The sequence below is a fragment of the Phasianus colchicus genome, chromosome 5, assembly GCF_987193195.1.
Source record: "Phasianus colchicus chromosome 5, bPhaCol1.hap1.1, whole genome shotgun sequence".
Lineage (NCBI taxonomy): Eukaryota > Metazoa > Chordata > Aves > Galliformes > Phasianidae > Phasianus > Phasianus colchicus.
The window spans coordinates 34,169,539-34,190,701 of NC_143440.1; the positions used below are offsets into that span (position 1 = coordinate 34,169,539).

General features: G+C 35.9%; 1 long non-coding RNA gene across 3 annotated transcripts; it reads right to left on the minus strand.

The window, feature by feature from the left end:
* Positions 1–360: 360 nt before the first annotated feature.
* LOC116229038 (uncharacterized) lies at positions 361–11,684 on the minus strand. 3 transcript variants are annotated; one of them, XR_016467286.1, is made up of 5 exons: positions 11,659–11,684; positions 9,576–9,590; positions 4,929–5,011; positions 4,290–4,548; positions 361–1,497 (listed from the first exon to the last, which is right to left on the minus strand). It is a non-coding gene; the product is annotated as an uncharacterized LOC116229038 (long non-coding RNA). The 3 variants fall into 3 exon arrangements; XR_016467287.1 differs by having other exon boundaries at positions 4,917–5,011; XR_004166928.2 differs by lacking the exon at positions 4,929–5,011.
* Between the last annotated feature and the right edge of the window lie 9,479 nt (positions 11,685–21,163).

The following is a 21,163-nucleotide window of genomic DNA, read 5'->3' on the forward strand; positions in this document are numbered from 1 at the left end:
GTTACTGTCTATGCCCAATGCAACCAACAGGAATAGGCTAAATTTTATACTGGATTAAATCCACTGAGTTTGAAACAGACTGGAGTTTGGCCCTTTGTTACTACTTAATGGGAAAATAAACATCCACACTTGAATTTATGAAAGGGAATGATAGGAAGGTTATACAAGTCAGTATCTTATTAGTGAAACAGAGACCCTTTCAATACTTATCTACTCAGAGAAATCTGAAACAGGTCAGAAATAACGAAAAGTCATTAACATCTGACAGCGGTGATGGCCTGAGTAAAATAACTTGATGTGCTCAGACCAGTATATAAAACATCAGAATAATTGGTGTTAATTTGCACCCTTGTTGGCAGACTTAGCACAGAGGCCAAAGATTGAATGGGCACGAAAATTAAACTATCATGTCAGCCATAAAGGTTCTTTCAGGTCAGAATTGAAGTGCATTAACAGGATACCATTGAGGAATTTCCACTGTCAGTGCTGTGACGGTAACTGCCCAGTGAGTAAGCCTAAGAGCTTTTTCTTAACCACATTCATTAATACGATGCATTCCCCAACATTACAAACACCAAGGATTTCCCTTCTGCTTCACTTATGTATTTATTTGAGAGAGAGAAAGAGAAATTATGTTTACATCATAAATATGATAGCAGCAGGAGCCAAAAAGGCCAACAGCTGACCTTCCTACCAAGTGTTGTAACATTAATGCAATTTGTAGAGAATCACTAATGTATTTTTGCAGCTGAGGAGCCATAAGCATTTGTACATGTGCATTGATGGCAGAAGAATTGACCATATTGATAATGAGCTTTATGTATGCTATGGCCCAGTATCTATTTCCTGTATAATGTTTTATTTCAGATAACCAATCTTATTGCAACACAATTTGCAGTCTTTTTTTTGGTCTATTGAAATCGATATTTACCATCAGACATGCCTTTTCCTTTAATTCCTGATTGCACGTGAGAATAAATTTTGCAATTAAATTGGAAAGGCATGGATATATTGAAAAGATGAATGCCTTCACATTGCCATCTGGCAGTAGGACTGGCTGAGGAAGGTAGGGAAAATTCTGCAGTTATGTGGCTTTGTTCTAAGAAGAAATTCAGAAATGGGGGAAAGGGTAAGTAACACCTCAAATGGTATTTACACAGAACGTGTTCACCACTTGTCAAATCTAGCAGATATCCAAGAGAAGTAAAATAAATCCTCTGGAGATTTAGTCAGAGGTTCAGACGTAGTTTTGTCTAAAAGGAAGCCAATACTGAGTGAGCTGCAGAGTTAAGTAATGCGGATGTGGCTTTCATGTGCAAATTTCTTTTGACTCAATGAAATAACAGTCCCAGAGTCTGGACTGATGTCCACACATCCACGCCTGCATATGAATACAAATTTCTTCATTAAAGGCCAAGTCTCCATGCACCAACGAGCTCTACAGGACACTTGCAGTGATACAAGCTTTGTGTGCAGCTTTCTTGCTGTTTCTGTTTCCTGTCGGAAAATAAGTGGCATCTTACTTGTTGCTAAGCAATAAGAAAGGAGCGCAGTGTGGCAGGGGAAGTAAACTTTTCTTTTTGTTAGTTTATTCCTTTCACTATGGCAATTGATAACTCTTACATTTCTTTTTTTCTACGTTGACCTTGAATTTCATGAGAGTCATCTCAAAATAAGTCTAAATTTTGTTCAGCTTGCTTTCACGATACACTCATTGAATGCACATAGCAAGCAGTATAATCATAAGCACTAGCAATAAAAATGTCAATCATTTTCAGTTATGTACAGAAGTATATATTTTAGGAAATATTCAATGAAAACATAAAGAGTAGACATTCTCTATGTATATTGTTACCCAGCTAGCTTAGAGACTAGTACAGTGATGACAATTCCGAATCAGCACTCCAAGCTTTTGTTTTGCTCAAAAGACAGGCTCAGAAGTCTTTTTAATTATGCCACATGAGTAGAACACTTAAACTGATTGGGGTAAGAGCATATCCTGCAAAGATCCTTAGCAGTTCCTGAGCTAGAGATCTTTTTCAATGAAGTAGGAAAAGTGAATTTTTATTATGCCACAGAGTAATCAAATTGAAGTTACTAAAAAAATTTGCGTGGGCTGTCTTCCCCCAAAGAAAGTTTTATGCCCTGCTAACATGTTTTTAGACACTTAACACAATCAGTGAGCTGTGGACACCAAGTATATTGGTAGTTTATTCTAAATTTGTTTCAGAATTCTAGATTCAAAACAATGTCCACATTAGAATAGTTAAGTCTTCAAATCTATTCCTTTTCTGAACTGCAAAATTCATTGTATGTGCAGGGAGCAGTGCAGTGAAGCATAGACTGGGAACTAATTGCTCTTAAAACTCTTAAATACAGTGTGGCACTTTCCCATTGTGCAAAAGTTTAATTTTGGTCAGTGCTAAGAAACATTCCTCAGATCAGAATTTGTAGGTGAGTCCCAAGGATGATTCCCTGCTCTGGAAGCCCTCTACTGACCATTCAGAAACATTCACATAACTTTACTTGTCTGCCAGATGCAGAACGTTATCTCTGGATTTTTCTGTATGTGTTGTCTGGCTCCTTTTATAAAAAAAAAAAAAGCATTGCTGTATCAGCCACAGCTTTTATACCTTTTGAATATGAGAAAAAGACCAGATACAATTTTTGACAAAAATACCTTTCCTTTAGAGACAATAAATAAATAAAAATCAAGAGAACTATCCATTAATATTTCTCTCTTATTGACATTCTCATGATTCTGCTCAGAAAAGAGCTACACCCAGAACAAGAAATTAAAATAGAACTTAATAGAATTTAAAATTAAACAAGGAAGATACTACAGCATGCCTTCAAAAATTTCTTGTTGCATCCCATGCAATTACAACACTAACAACTTCAATACACAGACGGATGTTTGAGGGCCATTAGGCACCAAGCATTTCCTCAAATGAATCAAAATTACACAATCACAATTCCCAAGTCATTTTGTTCTGATCCATCGTGAAGATTTATTAGTCTTTAACATCTCTCATTGTTTGCTTGTGACAGGAGCACTTCATGCTTGAAGGTGATCTGATACCTCTCTTCTCACAAGTGCTATATACCCCATGCCATATGATAACTAGATACGGAGGCCAAGCAGCCAAGCACCAAACACCGAACATCAGGCACCAGCCCCTAGAAATACCCCTTGGGAATACAGGCCTCTGGCTGCTTTCCCACATCACATGATGAGCACACAACTTTTTTTTTTTTTTATATTCCATTACCCTGATGTCCTTGTATTTGAGCATATGCTGTTGTCTGTCTTGGGCATAAATTCAAAGAGAGTGCCTGCAGGCTGTATTATCCTATAATCCATTGTATGTTCTGAAGAATCGGGCAATCCTATTGGCTCTTCAGATACCACAGTTTTAAGCTATCAAAATTGACCTCGTGTCATGTTTCTCTTCTGCTTTTTCCTGTTAAGACTGTCCTAGATCTTCAGGTTCAAGTGTGATTGAGTGCAGCCATATGCTTCTGTCACAAAAGGAGCAGATTTTCCTAGCTCAAATGCAGTATTGTGTAGGCCTTAGATATTTCTAGGCTGCACAAATTAAATTTTAAGATGTACTGTTCTACCCCTCACCTCCTGAGCTGAATTGAAAATTTTGTAGCTGGAAACACTTTTATGATATATGCAATAAAACTGTCCATCACTTAGACCTCTGGGCAATCATTTTCTCCAAATATACTATGCTCAGGAGACCAATTTCTGCTTCTAGGCATAGCTGTGAGAAAGAACTAACAAGCCAGAGCTTACTTCAGACATACATCTCCCTCCTATGAATCTTTTAGTCCCCACAAACAGCAAACTGGAGCACCCATCCCCCTGCACCATGTTTATAGACAACAGTATCGGGGCCAAAGTAAACGTGCTCCCTTTTATCTCTGCCTCCTACCTGGTTGAGCCAGAAATGAGGACATGCCAAAGTCATGACCCTATCCACAGTTTGTTAAGTGTGGATATTTTCTATTCCCCCCTCAATCTACTATCAAAATCTGGCCCTATATTATTAGGGAAAGATCTTTCCCATTTTTTAAACAGGGACTGGTCTTGTTCAATATCTTCACTGATAACCTTGACAAGGGGATAGTGCCCACCCTCAGTAAGTACACTGATGATGCAAAGCTGCGAGGGGTGGCTTAGGAACTGGAAGGCTGTGCTGATATTAAGCAAGACAGACTGGAGAGCTGGGCAACAATAAACCAGATGAGGTTTGGCAAAAGTAAGTGTAGACTTATACCTGGGAAGGAGTAACCATGAGTATCAATACAGGTTGGGGCATAAGCCACTGCAGTGGAGCTTTGTGGAGAAGGACCTGGGATTCCCGGTGGATGACAGCTTGGCAATGAACCAGCATTGTGCCCCAATGGCCGAGAAGGTCAATGGCATCCTGGCGTGCATTAAAAGGAGCATGGCCTGCAGGTCAAGAGAGGTGGTTCCCCCATCTACTCTGTCCAGGTCAGGCCTCACCTGGAGTACTGTATCCAGTTCTGGGCTACCTGGGACAAAAAAAAAAGACAAGGATCTCCTGGAGAGAGTCCAGTGGAGGACCACAAAGATGAAAAAGGGCCTGGAGCATCTCCCCTATGAGGAAAGGCTGAGCTAACTGGATTCGTTTAAAAGACAACTCAGAGGGGATCTGATTATTTTTTTTTTTTTTAAGTATCTTAAGTGTGAGAGTCAAGGAGACACAGCTAACCTCTTTTCAGCAGTCTGTGGGGACACAACAAGGGGAAACAGCCATAAACTGGAACATAGGAAGTTCTGCACCAATATGCAAAAAAACTTCTTCACAGTGATGGAGAACTGGAACAAGCTGCACAGGGAGGTTGTGGACTGTCCTTCTCTGGAGATATTCAATACCCACCTGGACGCCTACCTGTATAGCCTGCTGTAGGGAGCCTGCTTTGCAGGGGATCTGTGCTTGATGATCTCTGGAGGTCCCTTCCAGCCCCTACAACTCTGTGATTGTGACAAAATCACATGTAGTTGTGTCATTAAATATAGCATCATCATCCATATGAGGGAGCTTACTTCAGGATCCACAACTGAAGTAAAATTTGATATTTTCAGTTGTATTTTTTTGCATATGCATATTTGTAAACTGCTAGAAGCAGTATCTACTGTAACTGAACTTCTAAGTTCTGCTTCTTTTGAGAAGAATAAGTAGTTTTTCTTCTATAGGTTCCTCCCTAGTAGCAGGAATTTTTCAGCCCAGCAAATGAATTAAGATCCCTGAGCCACATTTTAGAGTCTATATGTAAGATTTAATTTAAAAAATTTTTATTGAAGTTCTTTCCTAAAAGAAAAAAAAAGGGACACAAGAGTTCACCTCCAGTAGTATGCTAAGTCTTAAATTAAACTTATTAGTAGACATTTAAATTGTTTATTGAAGTAAGAAATTAAATGCAAAAAAAAGTCTAAAGGACTGAATTCTCATTTACAAAGAAACAAAAACCTTTAGAAAAAAAATATATAGGACCTGAGAGGAATGTTCCAATGTCAAGCATCCAGTGGCTTTTAGAGGACATGTATGTGAAGCACATTAGGGTAGACTTCTAATAAATAAATATGTACTTAACATCTGTCTATGTTCTTTTCCCATCATGTGATAAATAAGAGAAGTTTAGTCTGTGGAACTGCCATGATTACAGTTTTCTTGAGCAAAATTATTTTGAACCACCAATGCACTGCCTGACAGAGATATCTATAATGAATTTGGGCAACCAGAATCCAGGATACCTTGAGGGTGACTTGGCTGTAGGGACTGTAGAATAGGTAGCCCAGTTTCAAGCTGCCTCTGAGTTCTAAGGCAAATCAAGGCTTTAGAACTGGCAATAAGATAAATAGGAATGCTCCTTTCTTGATAGTAAATAGCAAAAGAAGATTACAAATCACAATTCTAAGAAAGCTTGGGAACATAACATTTTAATCCAGATGTTTCCCTTGGTTTATTTGAAATTCAGAGAAAGAACTATGAAGCTTTCTCAAACTACATGGAATCTAATGTGTCCAAAACAAAGGTAACAGTTTATTTCCTGTAACTATTAAACAAGGCAGTCATAAAGCGCTTCAGATGTCATTTCAACAAGTCCCTTTTACACTACCCATTTAAGGATATTGCATTCTGTGAAAAAATCATGCAGTTCTTGTTAAAGCTTACAGCTCATTATATTTTCTTTTGGGAGGTAGTTGCAGGATAACCTCTCCATCAGCTAAATGCGTCTTTAATATCCATACACAAGGATTTGCATTTGGCTCAGAGCATGCATCTCAACAGTACCTCTTGCTTAAAAAGAAATGCAGTTGCTTTCCACTTCTCATTCTGGGGACCAATATTTTACCATAATTTTATGTAAACTTCTGAAAAAGCTGCTATGTATGGCAACTTCTCTGATGTTGTGAGAATGTAAGGATGCATATTTTGCAGCTGTGCTTTCAGTTCTGAAAAATATATATGTTTATAATATACATTTTTATAAAACAAATACTTATGTGTACATGTATTTGTATAAACATATGTAAGTACACTTGTTATGCACTTATTATAACAATACCTTCTCAGCTTGAAAATGTGCATTTGTTATATTAATAAACTTAGTTTGTGCTTGCTCATTATGGAATAATGCTCACATAAGATTTGCTATTGGATTTCATAGCTTTTCTTTCAATTTCAAAACAGTTACTCACAATTGATAAAGAACAACATTACTGTATTTAAAAGAAAAACTGTAAAATCATAAATATATGTTTTTCAAATAATATAGAAGCACATTGAGATTCTCCTGATAATTCATTTGCTCTGTAGTAGCCTTGAGGTACTGTGAAACTTTAAGTTATAATTTAATTTTGGATGGACTTAAGTAAAGATCAAAAATATTTTAGTGTTCCAAAGCCTTCCTTGAAAGATTTATCAGAAAAAGGAAACCAGAAAGAGAAACTGTACTCAGTTTTTCTAAGCAGTGTGGAGCTCTATTCACTGTGATACAGTATTACAATTCACACATTAAATTATAGTTGCTGATTATAGAAATCTTATTGTTATATTTCTTTGAATATAGAATGATCTGTTACAAGTAATATTGAAAATAAAACTTGCAAGTATAAAATTTTTTCTTATTTCTAGCTTTGATGATTGCAAATTGTTTACAAAGAACAGAAAAGATTCATCCTGCCCTTTCTAAAAAGAAAAAACAAGGCTGACTTTTAACAGAAAGCATGTACACGTCCAACAGCTTTTGGTTTAAAATTCTTAGAGCATGTATCTACATCCTGATCATTCAAAGTGCTATACAAATTGCAGTGGCTATCCAGCATCACTTAGCATTCATCTTAATTCCTTTAGCCACCATATAAATTGAATCCTTCTCCCATCCTACTGCACTAAATTCTTAAGTGTTTCTGCAATGCAGAGAAGCAATTACCTTGAAACTAGTTTGACTATACAATAGCTCTAATAAATGCAAAAGGAAAATGCGTTCATAGTTATTTCTTACACATTCATTGTGGAAGAAAGCAGCATGAGTAAATTGGCATTAACTTTCTGTGTAGCCTAATAACATCTACTTAAAGGAGCTGAGCTATAAACTTAAATTATTTTCAGCAACATATTTTGTAGGCATTATTAGTTTTCAGGAGCCAAACAGTTAAAACTTTCAGATTTTCATCGGATCGTATTTGTTGGCTATAGAAGAAAAGGTTATTATTGTCAATAAGCAGTTCATTAAAAGTTTACAGTTTCAAAACCTGATGCAGTAGTCAATACACTCAAATACATGAATGTGCAAGGTTATTTGAATGAATTGAGTTTATACTTTCAAATCAACTCTCAATGAGATATTTTGCTACATTCTAGATAGTCATTGATTAGCACTACAAGTTTTGTCCAGCTCTCATGCAGCAGAATTGTCTAAAAAAAACAGATAGAAACTACATGTTTTCTATTGCAGTAGTTAAGAATAACTTAGAGTTTTCTCTAATAGCAGTAGCTGCTTATGTTTATATATATTCAAAAGGTATTCTAAAAGGTGTTCCAAAAACAGAAAGAATCGTATTTACTCCATCAATATTTCAGAGTGACTTAGTGCAGTCACCTCCGCAAAGAGATGATGCAATGATTTAACAACACGCAGCATTTTTGTAACTGCTCTTCTTACACTTATTTTCTAGAAAAGAATATTACACAGAATTAAGTGTTCCTATGCCATAATGCTGAGTTAAGCAACACAGTATCATCACTGGCAAAGATTTTAAGGTGCCAGTCATAAAAAAATTTAAAAAAACTAAGAATAAAATAGCTGCAGAAATAGATCAAGAAAACTGAAAAGGATCACCCCTTTCCTATCCTAAAAGACACTGCATATCCCTTTACCTACTGAGGGCTGCATCTTTAATGGTGACATGAATTCCCCACCAAATGGACTGCCATTTTTACTCTGACTCAGAGGTGACATTGCATCATTATTGATGATGAGCTGTAATCAAGAGAAAAGTTACCTTCAGTCTTGTACAGGTTCAATAGGCCCTGACGGATTTGCCTACAGTTTTCTTCCTTTTTTGTGTAAGTACTTATGGAACCCAATTGGTGTGAACTTGCAATATTCCAATATTACAACCATTTTTTCCAATGCACTGATGGTGATATTCATCTCTGTACACTGATCTCTGGTCATAATCTGCCAATTGATGTGGATGAGATGATTGAGACATTTCTCATTTTGCAGTGTGATGCTATGCATAGAACATCAGGAATTTGTCTTGTCTTTCACGTACTTGTTGCCACCACTAACATGCACCACCCACCACCTCATTCTGCTCATATCTGCTGTTTGGTCTCCATAAACATTCTGTAAGCTTCAATGAATATCAATGTGTGCAAGTTATCCTACATGAAAGAATTCAGTGACACATCTTTGCTTCATATACACTTCCATGTCAGATGTCGTTCTGACCGCCTCTCTGCTGCTATATGTCACACAGAAATAATATGTAACAGAATATTGGTGGGAAAGTTCAACCTCTACAGCCATACCACAACACATCTGCCTTTGACACTGTGGGCCAACATCATAAAATAAGGCATTACTTTTGGACCAGCCCTAATATTATGAATACTGTAGAATATGCAGTACATATAGATTATTTTCTTTTCCACTTACAAAAAAAGTTTCATAGTGAACAGCAAGAACTATCAGTCATTTTATTTCTTTAGAAGTGAACCAGAATACCTATAAGTAAAGGAATGTGCTTTTGATTGAGAAACAACAATATTTTACTGGTTTTAATTACAAAACCTTTAGGAACTTCTCTCAAACTCTCCAGTGTTATCTTAATATTTTGAAGGCCAAAAAATTTCCTTTATTCATTAAAATCTAAGAGCCTTGTGGATAGACACATTCTCTAAATTTAAAGTGTGTAGCTAGTTTGACTCTCAGAGTAATGAGATACATTAAAGATTTCTTTAAATACTCTATTATAGAAGAAAATGAAAACAAAATTCTCTTCTCCGTTAGGATGAATTTCTTACCTCCCTTCTTCAGCACTGATGACAACCAGGTAATAATGCATGTTGATATGAGAAATAGAAAAAAAGAGCTCATTTAGGGCAATTTCAGACTTCAAAACTGTCAAATAAAAATAGTATACTAAGTAATATAAGTAATATTGTCTTTCTGGTTGACTTCCCAGCTAGGATATGATACAAAATATCACTCTTTTGCTCAAGGAGAAATATTACCTTACACACAGTCATCTTCACATGGAAGTGGGGTAAGGCTATTCTCCAAATGTAGTCACCTGAATATCCATGTGATTTAACATGTTATCGTCCTTTTAAACTGTTCCTACATACATACCTATATATCACAAAAAACCTTGCAATAAAAAATTCCTCAATTCTGTGGTGAATTTTTTTTCTATGTGAAGCTGCCTTTTAAAGTTTAGGAACTGTCATGCCTGAAAGTTTGAAGGAAAAAATAGATTGTTTTTGTGGGCCGTCACAGTTTCATATTTACAGTGGCATATCACTTTACTACTCCTGCTGATGGTCCACCTGTCTCCATTTCTCTGAACCGACACTTCAGGACTCAGCACCTACTGTTAGCCACTGAGAAACTCTCCCCAAGGCAGGAAAGTGGCAATATGCCAAAATCAACATTCACAGCCAGTTTATGAACACAGAAATTAAACAAGCAATGCCCTGGAAGCTGTTTCTCAAAAAGCAATTCAATCATGTTATAAGAGAAAAAGATAGGGTAAAAATAAAGACACACAGTATAAATTAAGGCAAAAGATAAGCACATTAAGGGATTGATAGAACGAATGGAAACAAAATCATTCTATTTGGAACTATACTAGCTCTTCATCCTACTATATAGCAAATGGTTTGTTGTCTTATTCCCATTTCATGGGAATCTAACTGATGCTGCCAGTCTTGTATTAAACTACATTGAATGGAAAAGAATCCCTTAACTTTGAACGTTTTTTTTTTCTGTACATCAGATAGAACACTGGGAAGACAATTCTTATCTTTTATAAAATTCTTACCCAGTAGTTTAAAGTGTTTTTGAGGCTCATAACTTCCAATATTGCCACTTTCTCCTAGAAAGTGATACCATCAGATGAAAAAGAAAAAAATTGTTCTCTAACAGAGGGGTTTTAAAGCACAGTCTGATTTAGCCAAGATGACTAAACCTCACACATGGACTTTTGAAATAGGTGGAAAAATTTTTGATTTCAGCAGGAGTTTGTGTAAGTTATCAGTGCAATGCAGAATTCTATCATTACCTGAATGATAGGGGGAAAAAAAACATTTATGAGGTTCTTAGCACAGCAGGAGCTGAGAGTCACTCACTCATTCTGATTATAAGTACTTTGCTTCTCTCCCATCTCCTGCTGAGCTAGCACTTGATGGGAACTAGGAGGCATTGTCAGGGCAGGAATGAGATTCCAGCTTTTGCTAGGTTTGAAGCTTCTCCTGAATTCAAGATGATGGTTCAGTCCTGAGAGATGGGGACACCTACATCTTGATGAGTTTTGCACTCAATAGAAGCTTTAAGCTGGAGCTTACAGATTTGTGACTAAGTGGCAGCTGCTAAGATTTATCATATCTTGCTTGGTTTAGGCTCTTCAGAGTCTGAAGTCATCGGCTCCCACAAAATTTAAGATTAACGCTTTCCAGCAGTAACAGCCTTGCCAACTCAGCTGCTGTTAGGAGCTAGATTGCTTTCTGATGCTCAACAGAAACTCAGCTGGACTAAGATAGCTAAGCATTTATTTTTTTTTTAAATAGTGTGCAAATTCAGTAATTTACCCCAAGAGTACGTTAGTCCCCTGAAGAAGGCACACACCATCACACCTATGCAATGTAAAGAAAAGCAACTAAAAATGAATTTTTTTTTTTTTAAGTAAGAAAAAAATAAAAATTGAAGATACAGCAAGAGTGAGAACAGTCAAGATCCCACACAGGAGGATCCCAAAATTCACAATTTCCATATTGCTGTTGTACAGTGCATAATCAATGAATATAAAGATGTTTTAATTATGAAATAAACTAGAGAGGTTGGTTAAGCAGGTTATAATTACAAAAACAGAACAGATAGAATGCTTACCCACATCCTGGACTCACTGCAAAACTCACTGCAAAACTTCTGGAGAGATCTCCAGAAGAGATTCTTCTCTACTGATAGTCAGATTTTAAATGGGTCTAGGAGAGGTGGAACCAGGCTCCACCCCTTCCGGCAGCACAGGTGAATTGCCTTCACCTGTGCTCCCAGGGCTGACTCATTGCTTGCCTCAGGTGATTCAATCAGAAGTTCAGGCCATGATTCAGCAGTTCCCATACACACAGTAAACACTTCAGTGAAAAATCCTGGGCTCAGGCTGGTCCAAATCTGTTCTTCAAGACTGATATGTTTCACCTCTCCACTATGGAACTCACTGGAACCAAAGTACATAATGAGCTGATATAATCTGGTCTGCTATGCTTTTTCTCATGTAAATTATTTTCCCTCTGAATATAATTGCTTATGGACATAATCATTTCTAACCTCTGAATTATTTCTAACCATCTTCTTTCAAACTGTAACTGAACGTGACACAGTAAAAGCAACATTGCAAAACTCTGGCTATTAACTTCTTGTAAGATCTTTTTTGCTTCTCTAAGATGCCCTTAAGGACAGCATATATGTAGACATCATAATTATGGGACTTCTTTAATGACTTCTAAGTGCAGAATCCTCCAAATCAGGATACAGTCTCAACATTTGCTTTGTCAGTACTGCATTAGTTTTGGACTAGTATAGTAATATAAGATTTGCTCTTTATGATAGAAAATAAAAGTACTACATGAAGATAATGACTGAGCTTGCAATACTGAGTTGTTCACTTCAATGTGCATTTGTTATTATATTTATTTTCCTTCTCAGATTCAGAGCTATTATAGTCATCTTTGTGCTTAAGAAGTAATGGAAAATATTAGACCAAACAGTTCTATGAGTCAGCTGATCTAAATGTGTACAAAATGCCACTTGCAGTTGGTGAGGGTAAACAGTATGTAAGGGAAATGGGAAGAGGGAAAAAAAAAGAGAAACAGTGGAGAGCCTGAAATACAGCCAACACACCAAGCTAACATTTAAATCAGTCATCAGCAGACTGATGAAGCTTTCCTACAAAGTAGAACTAAATAGTTCAAACTTCTCGTATACACAAATTATATGACAGCAGCAAACATTTTACAAAGAAATAACGACAAGTAGGTCCCACTGAATGGTTCTGATCCCACACTTTATGCATTCAGTCATGTATTGTATTGCTGTGAGTAGTCAAGAGTTCAATGGTCCATCAAGGAAAACAAAAATCAGAAGGCAATTGGTCTAGTAACACCAGATTTGTATTCAACACTCTGTGTCATGGATTTGATCAAGTTAGTTGCAGTCACCAAGTCTGTATTTGGGGTGCATTCCAGTTTCCTGGTTATAATAAATTATCAGTGCTACATCTATAGACATTCTTTGATGGCAATCTTTTAATTTACTTGAGAAAAATTGGCAAAGCAATATTAACTCAGTAAGACTTTTCATAAATGGATCCTACATCCTACTACATGCAAGTGCTGCACAGATTGATTTCTATTTTAATAATGTGATTTGGTCTGTTTGCTTGCTATTGGAAGCACTGCTAAAATGAGAAAGGTCTGTGAGACAAGAGTGAGAAAACCACTTCATAGATCAGAAGCTGTAAGCACTGTCTCTGTACTGACTGTCAATATGAATGTGTTGTTTTACTCTGGGACTGCTTTTCATTGGTTTTGTTGTTTCACAAAATGACATCTTGGTAATACATTGTAGTTATAAAGGAGCTGTGCACCCGCTGATATGCCTCTAGGGTCTTCAGCTAAAACCTTAGAAAGCTAGAAGCTTTCAGTTCACACATGATATCAAATCTGATTAAAGAATACAATCTTAGCAACTCTGAGCATCAAATAATGAGAGAAAACTTTAAATTTAATTTGAGTTACTTCTTGCTTGGAACTACATTAAAAACAACTCTATCTGACTGATGCAATTCTGAGTTAGTAAGCAGCTCAGTATGCCAGCCAGTAAGACTCAGTTCTCCAGAATCAATATTGCAGTTATTGAGTAATTACAGTACTTGCCTGGGAAGATGGACAATGTGATATTTGTTCAGGGGCTGATAGGTGATAATGGTGATCAATGGAAGATAATAATTGAAAACAAAATGATCTTAATGCTGCTGACTGACACAATAGAAAGACTATGGCCTTTAAATCAAAACACTTTATCTTCTTGACTTTCAAAAAATTACTTTAAAAATAGTAACCAGCAGCAAGATGCTCGGAGGGTAATATTCCACTTGCACTTCTTCATTAGCTTCAGATCATCAATAAAGACTCTTTAAATGTTAATCCTCTTAAAAAAGCATTTTGTCACTCAAGGTGTTCTTGCTGGCTATTGCCAATAATAAATAACTGCCTCCATTTCCTTTAAAAGCTGAGAAAGTTGAACTTTGGCAGTTCACTCTGACTCTTCTGTCATTTTTAGAAAGTGCTATTATAACATATGCAATCAGTCTGCGAAGCATCCTCATCTCTTTAACAGTATATATATACACTGGGATCTTTACCTCATGAAATTGTTGCAAGTTCATTAATAAGCACTCACAATGGGTAGGAAAAGCACCATATTTGAACATTCAAACAATACTATGAAATTTATCTCTACACTTTGATAAGAAAGTCATAAATAATTCTCCTAAAGAGGAGAAAATACAAGAATAGAAAAGACATGATTTGCATGAAAACCTTCTTTAACTGCATGGCACTTCCCTATTCTCTGCTAAAGTCATCAACAGTTAATTAAGTACTAATTCTGTGAATTCAATGACTGGGTAAAATTTTCAGCAAGAGGAATAGCCTTCTAAAATCTCAGGGTGATAATGAAAGACCCAAAGGGGAACATGGAGTTTGTGGATAAGTCATCACTGAGCATTTCAGAAACAAACACTCTAATTTCAAATGTAAAATCTCAAAGCTGGGGTGAAATAATTGAGTTTTAATTTTTAATTAGAATTAAGTTGTTTCATAGGGAAAAAGAAATAACCCTAACCAGTTCATGTAGAATGCAACATTTGCAAATTCTTGGGGGCAAAATACAACAAGGTTGATGATAAATGTTTTTAACAATTACACTCTGTTTCTTACATGTCTGTTGCTGTTAAGCCTTATTGGAGCATTTGTTAAAAGTCTGCCTGTGTCACTGGTCAAAGTAAGCCCAGTTACTAAATTTGATGAATACATGAATCCTTTAATGAAGCAGAAGTCACAAGGTGAAGATGATGGGAAATATTAGGTGTGTGACTGACCATGATGGGAAAGATGAAATACTGCATGAAGTAAAGAATGACCCAGATTAAACAGGACTGAGAACATCAATAAGATCTTCACCTAAAAAAAAAAAAAAAAAAAAAAAAAAAGGAAAGAAAAGAAAAGTAAAGATGAAAGGTTATATGTTGAAAGGTTATATCTTGTTTGTGTTTGGTCATTATATAGAAATTAGAATATAAATTTTATTTTATTTTACATTATGAGCACAAAGATAAATTGTTTTACTACTTTGTGTCTAAAATTGAAGCATATACATACACAGTCTTCTCTAATGAAACACAGATGTTTTGTTGTTTTTTTTTTTTCCAGGGGTTGTGGTTTCCTAAGAAATGTAATTCCGTAATTACCTATGAAAATATAAATCCTTATCTAAATCTGAAGAGTAATCAAGCAATTTGGAAACAGCATGCACTGTAAGTAGTATCCTATTTAGTAGAACTACCACTGTGCTCAATTATCTAGAAATTATTTTTCTATGTACCACTTCTAAGGGTCATATTCTTAGTGCCCAGTAATTCTGTAACTATGTAGATTAATCTACAAAAACAATGACCTCTAAAGGATACTGTTTACTGTGATACATCAAGCTTTAAACTCATAACTACAGATCTAATATTACACGTAGTAGTAGAAAGTATGTATAAAAGTGAAGCTTTTCAGAACTTCCAGGTTGTTGTACATTTATGCTCTGAACAAAAATTCATATATCAATATTTATGCACATATTCATATATGTCTATAATGACATACTTGCTGTTTTTTCTTTTTAGGGCTACTCCAAATGTTACTTTCTGACAAATAAAACTTTTATTTTTTTCAACATTTTATTTTTTTAATTAAGCATGGCATTGCATATGCAAGGTTGTGGAAGCAAGCATACAAAAAAAAGGCTCCCAATTTTGAAGATTGCTATTTCTTTCAGTATTTTTTTCTCTCCACATTTTCTTCATCGTTGGAAGGGACCTTAAAGACCATCCAGTTTCACACCCCTGTCACTGACAGGATTGTTACCCACTAGATCAGACTGTCCAGGGCCTCAACCAACCTGGCCTTGAATGCCTCCAGGAATGAAACATCCACAGTTTACACACGCAATCTGTTCCAGTGTTTGACCACTGAGTAAAGAAATTTCCTCCTAAAATCTAACGTAAATCACTCTCAGTTTAAATATATTTTCCCTTACCCTGTCACTATTAGACTTTGTAAAAAGTCTGTCCTCCTCCTCCGTGTAAACTCCCGTCAAGTACCGGGAAGAAGCAGTGAGGTCTCTTGGAGTCTTCTCTACTCCAAGCCCAGCTTCCTCCATATTTCTTCATAAGAGACATCAGGCCCTCAGAAAAAAACAATTTTCTTAGGTCTCTATGGTTTGTTTTTAGTCTCATGTATAAATACATCTTGTCTCATACATACAACTGTTTTCAGTTTTACAGAAACTTCAAGATGGTAGTTTCTATGAATTTGTAACAAAATATACCAGAATAAATAGATCACTCTTATCATCTACTGTGTATACCAGTGTTTATCATCTACCATGTAACATATATGCATACAGCATTTACATCTTCCGGAATGATCTCTGCAAAAGAGTGAAAATCAGGAAAAGGTACACAAGATGAGTATCACATACACTTTATCATTGCCAGTATGACTATTATTAGGTTAAAATATCAACAATTGTGCAAAACAGATTTAATCATTTTACATTACAATGATTTAGTTGTCTCTAATAAAAAATAGTGTACTTCTGTGAGCTTTTTCTCTGAAGCGTTGGTATTTAAAAAACATAAAATTGTTTTGACAGGTGAACAATTTTATAACAGAATGGAAAATTTTAAAAGCTGAATAGCTGATAAAAGATGACTAGAACCAGGGAGGACTGATGTTATAGCTGAAGGCAGCATTAGAGATTAGGTACTCATTTGGCTTTTTAGAAGGACTGGTGACTCATTCTACACAAATGAAGTTTGTGATATGTAATGAAAAGCTTTCTATCTCCACTGCAAGCAAATTAGTAGGTATTTTGTGGGAAGAATGTTAATGTTATCTTGCATTTGTTTCAGAGCAAGAACACATTAACAGAGTAGATTTGAAAAGAATTTCTCTTTTATAACATCAGGCGTTGATGGTACTAAAACAAGGTCACCTTTATAAAGCAATGAGAGAAAATTAGGTTATAAACAAGCAGTGCCTAAAAATATATTCTATCTGTTTCATGGACTAAATGCAACACAGTATTGCCCCAAATTGCTATTTTCTTTACTGGGAATGATACTCATATGTCCAGAGCTGGATCTGTAAAGTTAAATAACAATAAAATCATGATTTGGTAAGGGAGAAGTTATAAGCGTTTTAGTGAACAAATTCATTAAATTCATTTCATTTTGTTAATGGAGAAAACCAGCTAGGCTGTTTTACAGCATTTACTGTCTTCTTCTTTTTCTTTCTCTTTTTCTTTTTCTTTTTCTTTTTCTTTTTCTTTTTCTTTTTCTTTTTCTTTTTCTTTTTCTTTTTCTTTTTCTTTTTCTTTTTCTTTTTCTTTTTCTTTTTCTTTTTCTTTTTCTTTTTCTTTCTCTTTTTCTTTCTCTTTCTCTTTTTCTTTTTCTTTTTTTTTCCTTTCAGGAAGACAGTGATGATAAAAAACAGGATAGATAAGATACATCTGAGGAACATATGAAAAAAAGAATAATTTTTTGCAATATTAAATAATAAATCAAATTATATATATACACTTAGAGATAACATAAAGGAGATTATTTAGGATGAAATACTGAACAAGAGGAAATGATAGCTAGATAGGAAGGTATAGACAGGGCGATAGATAGAAAACTGATCTTCAAGGCAACCTTAAAAGGTAGGTAATGAAAAACACTGGTAAAACTGGCCTTGCAAACTGAGATATGATTTACTATTACTATGACTTGTGACGCTGGAAGCCTTCCAAAGATGGTAGCATACTTCTAGATGTGTATAAAAGATTGTTCTTTTACATCATTGTCTCAAAGCTTGCTGGGGACACAGATGGACAAGTCCAAGCAAGTCCTGGGCAAGGGTTGAGAAATCCTTTGTCTGGAGAACGCTGATGGACAAGTCTTGGGCAAGGGTTGCAAAATCCTTTGTCTGAGGGACACAGATGGACAAGGCCAGGGGCAAGGAGAGAGAGAAAAGCTGCAGATTAATGGCCATGAAGCAGACTTTTTTGTGGGCTTATCTCGAAGAAGATGGCCCTCTCAGGAGACGCTGCACATGAGTCTTACCCAAGTGCCCAGGGATGTCACCTAGGCAAGAGAAGAAGAAGGATAAAAAGGGGACCTATAACCACAAGGTTGAGGTTTTCTGGCAACAGATTCCTCATGAAGAAGAAGAGGTTTTTGCCATGAAGAAGCCTCACGACCTGCCTCTCCCCCTTCTGGACTCGCTCTGTGCTTTCTCCCTCCTGGACTTGCTCTGCGCTCTACCATGATGCTGAAGAAGAACAAAGGTGTCTGCCATCAGATTCCTCACTACAGAATTCCTGCATGCTGACAGACTCACCTGGGCCTGCTACCTCAGTCCTGCTGCTTCCTCCCGGATTGGCTCTGCAACTTCTTCCTGCTACCTGCTTGCTGCCCAAAACCAGCCATGCTGCTGCTCTTCCCCTCCCACCCGCCCTGCTGCTTTTGCCTTGGACCTTCAAAATGGCGTGCAAGAGGACCGCTGCTGGATCCTGGTGGTGACTATCCCTGCTTTACGGCACTCTTGCTTCTTTCCTATCTTTTCTATCGCCCTCCTTCCCTTCCCCATCTCCATCTCTGATTAGGATTTATAATAAACTGGTTGGACTAACATATGAACCGTTGTTTCTTAATCTCACACCGGGTATACAGATATTAAAAGAACCTCAGCTCCCTCCTATAAATCGGAGCGTGACAATGTGACTTCAAACTTTTTCATCCCTCATGGTCTATGGAAGAATGGCCAAAAAATCAATCAATCTCATATATAAATACATCTGTATACAAATGTTTTCAGTTTTAGAAAAACTTCAAGATTATAGTTTCTATGAATTTGTAACAAAATATATCAGAATAAATTGATCACTCAGATAATCTACTGGGTTTACCAGTTATTCAATTTATTCAGTTTATTTTAGATAGACATCATCTACAATGTTCTACTGAAATGTTTATAAAAATATGTTTATAAAAAAGTCTTACATAAAAACCATTCCATAATTTGTAGTTTGCATCTTCACTCCCCCTGGTTGGGTCTATGTCAATGCAGTGAATCTGATCTAGGATTTAAAAAACAATGGGCTGTGAACTTTTTAATGTTTATCTAATCCTCCTTAATCAAAACATTTCTATCACAACTTTGGAATTTGGCAGGTGGTTAGATAGAAGTTTGTGCATGCTAAGAGAGGTAACAGTCAAGTGAACATTCCTGTTAACTTCATTAATTTCTTTAGAACTTTAGAATTTTAAGACATAACATTTTAATCATTTCCTCTAAAAAAGTAGTTCTCATTTCCTCTAAAAAAGTAGTTCTCTTCCCTTGAAACAACTTATAAACATAACAAATCCAAATGTTTGCATGTTTGTCTACCCCAAGTGGGCAAAATAAAGCTTATTCAGTAAATGTCTCTAAAACACCTTAAGGGCTTCTGATGAGGTGCTTACTATTTCTTCAGCTTAGTTATTTACTTCTTCTGCTGAGGTATACTGACAAAGCACCAATGAAACCAGGAAAGCTACAGATTTATACCAAATAATGATTTGCCCAAGAATATTAAATGCTTAATACAGATAAATAACCTGAAAAGCCAACATAAATAAAGTGTATACTGTTAATATTTTCAAATGAGACCCTCATAGAAGGAGGAAAAATAGTAAAAATAAGGCATTATTTTGCATCATTCCGCCAGATAAAAGTGCTACTTTTTATTAAAAAATTAAATTTTATGGATCAAGAGACTGAAGGGAAAAGCATATGATTACTTTTTTCTGAACAACATACACTTCAAATTTAAGTATTGCTTTCAAATAAACACAGAGTACATTCAAGCATATGAAAACAAGAAGAGGTGAGAATTTTAAAGCAAAATTATAACATAAATCCCTGAGAGAAACTGCATCTAGTGCTTGGAAAACCAAATTATAAGATAAATTAAAAACAAACAGAGATGAAAGGAAGGGTTTTTTTAATATGTTGCAATTATGCCAAAATAGCCCCATGGGGCTATTTAATGCCTATAGTTGCATTAATAATATTTTCATAAGTTGCAGTTAATTCCACTGAAACAGCCTTTCAAATGTGAAAGCTGTAGTACATGAGTTCTTTCTACACTGGAAGAATGGAAAGGAGAAAAAAAAAGATGAAAGAGACAGAGGGCACTTGCTGTACAGAAGGGTCTATAGTTACACAGAATATATATCATTCTATACAATAGTCTGAATAAGCTTTTACTTAGGCTTGAAAATCATACTCTGTGGAAAGTGCTTTGTGTACAGACAATCTCCCCTATAATACAATATTGTCTAGTAACCTGAAAATACTTATAGCTCAGTGTTCCTTTTATATTTTCATTGCAGAAAACAAAAATGTTGATTTCCAGACAGTGTCAGCTACTGCAGACAGATCTGCATTCCGTAGCCATAGATGACTGCCCCATGCTCTGCAAGTAGCAATTAAGTGTCAAAAGCCAGAGCCAGCTCGAGATTCTCAGCAGTATAGGCCAAATTTAAAGACAAAGGAAGATTTAAAGAGTCTCTAAATTCACTGTCATGGGAAGTGCAAAAATATTTCCATGGAGAAGTAGATGTGGGGTGCAACTGAAATATCTCTTTCAGTCAGAGGATTACCAGAAGGTATTTATTTAATGCAGATTGCCCATTTTGTATCTTCAATTTACGCTTCAGAATTCACATCTCTCATCTATAATAAATGCTTTGATTACAATAGTAGAAAAAGAGCTACAATACCTATGAGAGATTTTGAGCTTTTGCTCGGTAAGAACTGCTTTCTAGTGTTCAGGCTAAATTCCAACAAGTCATTCATTAGGATGTCCTACTTGAGCATCTGTTTCTGAGGTACTTCCTCATGTACACTATGTAAAGCATTATAACTTGGAAGGAAATTTAGATGTCTTAGGTTAGATTATAGTTAAATCTGGACATTTGGACATAACCAATTTTGTAATTAATAGCCTTATATGTGTTTTACCATATTCTCATTAA